Here is a 4,755-nt window from a genome sequence, read left to right on the forward strand (position 1 = left end):
CATAGTGAAAGTCATCAATTCCATTAATGTATTGGTGATCTGTGATCCCTGTTACCACTTCCTAGATGTGTGTGCCCACTATGCTGGCAGCTACCACCATTCCTACGTCCAGGAGCTCTCTGAGGTACCTGGTGCATTTGAGTGTCCAAGTGTCTTACAAGGCTGGTGACTCGGGGAGGGGTAAGGGTATCCACAGCAACCGTGCCCGAAGACATTGACTAACACACAGTCCTCTGTCTGATACAAAGTGCAAATACATGCTTCGACTAGGGCTCTGACAGTGGACAGACAATGGGGCTACGAGAGAGTTCTATTGCTTGGATAGGTCAGACAGGCAGCGGGGGATTTGCAATAAACTCCAGACAGAATGTGCTATATCATCCTGTGTATATGGGAATAGTCTTCAGAAGATGAGGACGTAAAGCTGGAGGACATTCTCCTGATGTATAACAGAACCAGACAAGAACTGATTAACTCTAATTCTAGTATATGAGAGCTGGGCATAGCAGGCAATCGTGTAATGTAAAATACTATTGATCATCCTGCCAGCCTTTCATTTGTATTGTGGAGCTGAACTCTATTAGCTTTGTGTTCACTTTTGATGACTGTAAATAAAAGTTCATATTGGAAAATGTTCAAATACTTGCCTGTCTGTGACAGTCCCACAATAGGCAATGGCAAGGTGCTGGTCTGCAGTGGACATTGGGAATAAAGTTGCAGTTATTAGAGGTTGGTGGAATGGGATGTAGCTAAAGACCAGGTAAACTGTATGGCCTGGTGGTTAAACAGAACATGGAGCAAGAAAGTAGAGCTGCAAGTGTCAGGAAGTGACAGACACCTCAGCGGGTATTTGTGGCTGTTGTGCCATTGCATGGCCAGTGAATGGCAGAATGTCAATGCTTGACCAGCGTTTGGCTGGTATTTAGAAATTGTGCTGACATGCTGGGATATCCAGTGAGCGATGAGCTCTCGAGCTGTGATGACATGGTAGAATGAAGGCAGAAATGGACAAGAGTGTCATGGTAGGTCGTTAATTGAGACGATATGGTGAGAAATCCTGCGAGGCCTGTTGGAGAAAAATCATCCAAACAAATCCTCAATAAAGCACAATGAAATTGACACTGAGTCAAAAGGTTATTGCCTTAATTTTAAAATTCTCATCCTGTGTTCAAATCCATTCATCGCGTTGGCACTCTGTCATCTCCCCCAGCCTGAAACCTCCAAGAACTCTGCCCTCCTCTAATTGGTTTCTTGTCAATCTTAATTCACTTTCCCAATGGTAGTGAGACCTTTGCTTTCACTCTTAAATTCTTATGCTGTAAAGTTCTAGATTTCTTCAGGGAAGGCAATCCTCTTTGCTTACCATTTGCTCTCACAGGCATTATTACTAGAGGTGGTTAAAACCAATTCCTTTACTGGTATGTGCCAGGTTAAAACCATGAGCAGAGGTGCCATTAACAGCATACTGGGAAATATTAAAGCAGTAAACACAATCTATGGGATTAATGTGATTGAACAAAAGTAAAGTTAATAAAAAGTGTTGTGAATTATTAATCTAAAGTGTTTACATTTGAGGCCCTTATTCACACCTCAGCAATTTGTTGCTACACTCCTTAATGATGTACATAAAAAAAAGAAAAAAGGTACTTACTTTGGGTTGTAGGCTCCACAGGAACCATTAGTTAATTGACTATTTCACAATATTAGAACAGTGATGCAACAAGGACATCTGACAAATGAGCAATTGCTGGGTTTTCTGTTGCTGAGACTTCCTTGCTTGCTTTTTGGAGTTGCCCAGCAACATATCACCCTGCATCAGTTCTTTTGTTTGCTGTTTGCTCAGTACTGTATATAATTCCTTCACACATCTTCACCTACTCCCACTGCACAGAGGTAGCTGGAACTCAACAATCAAGATGGGACTGGCAGGACAAAATAATTGAATGCATAAAATAATAGGAGCACTTCCGTTGCATGAGCCATTGATGTACAATCACAAAATTATGTGGAATGGTGGACAGCGGATAGAAAATATGCAGAGCAAGTGATCAATTTAAATTAATTAATGGCATAATAGAGGGTAATTTATATGATTTTACAGTTGTTATGGAGGAGAAAGTGAGGTCTGCAGAGGCTGGAGATCAAAGCTGAAACTTTATTGCTGGAACAGCACAGCAGGTCAGGCAGCATCTAGGGAACAGAAGATTCGACGTTTCGGGCACATGCCCTTCTTCAGGAATCATTCCTGAAGAAGGGCATGTGCCCGAAACGTCGAATCTTCTGTTCCCTAGATGCTGCCTGACCTGCTGTGCTGTTCCAGCAATAAAGTTTCAGCTACAGTTGTTATGGAGACATTGCTACAAAAGATCAAAACTAGGAACAAAATATTCAAGAATATGTGACTTCTTCAAAGGGAAAGATGGAGGGAGAGTACGAGATAGAATAACTACAATAGCGGGAAAGGATCTAGGATTGGATAATGTAGAAGCTATTTGGTGGAGATAAGAAATAACAAAGGGAAGGAGTCATTCGCTAACAGCAGCTGTTCTGAAGAACAGAAAATAAACCATCAGATAATAAGAAAAGCAGTATATTAATCATGTGTGCGATGAAGTTTCAGATAAATTTGGAAAATCAAACTGGCAAAGGCAACATGAGAAAGAAGTCATGGAGTGTATTTGGGACAGTTTCCTGGAACAATACATATGGATCCAACCAAGTTTCAGGCTACATTGGATCTATTGTAATGAGGCAGCTTTAATAAATGATTTCAGAGTAAAAGACTCTGAGGAAATAGTGACCATAAATGGTAGAATTTAGCATTCAGTTTGAGAGGGGGAAATTGAGTTGGAAACACTGTGCTAAACCTAAATAAGGGTAATTGCAAAGTGCTGAAGACAGTGGTGCCTCTGTGGACTAGAAATTTAGTTTTTCAGCAAAGATGTTTGAGAAACAATGGCAGACATTGAAAAAAAATCCTAACCCACAACAAAGATATATGGCAGGAATAGGGAACTCTGGATGACAAGAGACATTGAGGCTTTGACCAAAAAACAGGAGAAGGCATGGCTGAGGTACAGGCAGCTGAGATCAAGGGAATCTGTGGAGTTATACAGGGGATACGGGAGTTGAATGAAGAAGGAAATCAGGAGGGCGAAAAGTGGGCATGAGATAGCCTTGGTTGAGAAGATTAGGGTAAATCCAGAGATTCTTTAAGTATATTTCAGGAAAACAAATAACGAGAAAGAGAATAGGACCCCTCAAGGACCAAAGTGGACATGTATGTGTAGAATCGTAAGAAATGGGTGAGGTCCTTAATGAATATTTCTCCTCTGTGTTTACTGTGGAGAAAGACATGAAGACTTGGAAACTCAGTGAAGTTAGCTGTCAGATCTTGTGGACAATCTATATACCTGCAGAGGAGGATTAGAATGTATGAAGGTGGATAAATCTCCTAGTCCTGACCAGGTATACACGAGAAAGTGAGGACTGCAGATGCTGGAGATCAGAGCTGAAAATGTGTTGCTGGAAAAGTGCAGCAGGTCAGGCAGCATCCAAGGAGCAGGAGAATTGGCTTATGCCCGAAACGTTGATTCTCCTGCTCCTTGGATGCTGCCTGACCTGCTGCGCTTTTCCAGCAACACATTTTTCAGGTATATACGAGAACACTGCTAGAGGCTAGAGAAGAAATTATGGCCCTGGTTGATATTTTTGTATCATCATTAGCCTCGGGTGAGATCCTGGAAGACTGGATCGTAGCAAATGTTGTGCCCTTATTCAAGAAAGGCTGCAAAGGAAAGCCTGGGAACTATAGAGCAGTAAGCCTACATGTGGTAGGTAAATTACTTGAGAAGATTCTGAGGGTTAAGATATACATGCATTTGGAAAGATAGGGTTTTATTAGAAGCAGCTAGCACAACTTTGTGCGTGGGAGATCATGCCTCACAAATTTGTTAGAGTTCTTTGATGAAGTGACCAGGAAGGTTGACAAGGGCTGGACAGGGGTAAACATAGTCTGTATGAATTTCAGTAAGGCCTTTGATAAGGTTTCACATGGTAGGCTGCTTTGGAAGGTTAGATCACATGGAATCCAGGGACAGTTGCCAAATTGAATAAACAAATCAAGATAGGAGTTTCATGGTGAATGGTAGGGCCTTACAGAATGTAGTGGAACAGAGATACCTTGGAGTTCAGGTGCATGGTTCTCTGAAAGTGGAGTGACAGGTAGACAGGACAGTGAAGAAGGCTTTTGGCAGACTGGTTTTCATCAGTCAGGGCATTGATATCAAAGTTGGGAAGTTATGTTGCAGTTGGAGTATTTTGTTCAGTTTTGGTCACCTTGCTACAGAAAAGAGTGCAGAAGAAATTTACAAGGATGTTGCCGTGACTCAGTCTGAGTTGTAGGGAGAGGATAGAACATAGAACAATACAGCACAGAACAGGCCCTTCAGCCCACGATGTTGTGCCGAACATTTCTCCTAGCTTAAGCACCTACCCATGTACCTATCCAATTGCCGCTTAAAGGTCACCAATGATTCTGACTCTGCCACTCCCACAGGCAGCGCATTCCATGTCCCCACCACTCTCTGGGTAAAGAACCAACCCCTGACATCCCCCCTATACCTTCCACCCTTCACCTTAAATTTATGTCCCCTTGTAACACTCTGTTGTACCCGGGGAAAAAGTCTCTGACTGTCTACGCTATCTATTCCCCTGATCATCTTATAAACCTCTATCAAATCACCCCTCATCCTT

The sequence above is a fragment of the Chiloscyllium plagiosum genome, chromosome 4 (assembly GCF_004010195.1).
Source record: "Chiloscyllium plagiosum isolate BGI_BamShark_2017 chromosome 4, ASM401019v2, whole genome shotgun sequence".
NCBI classification, from domain to species: Eukaryota; Metazoa; Chordata; class Chondrichthyes; order Orectolobiformes; family Hemiscylliidae; genus Chiloscyllium; species Chiloscyllium plagiosum.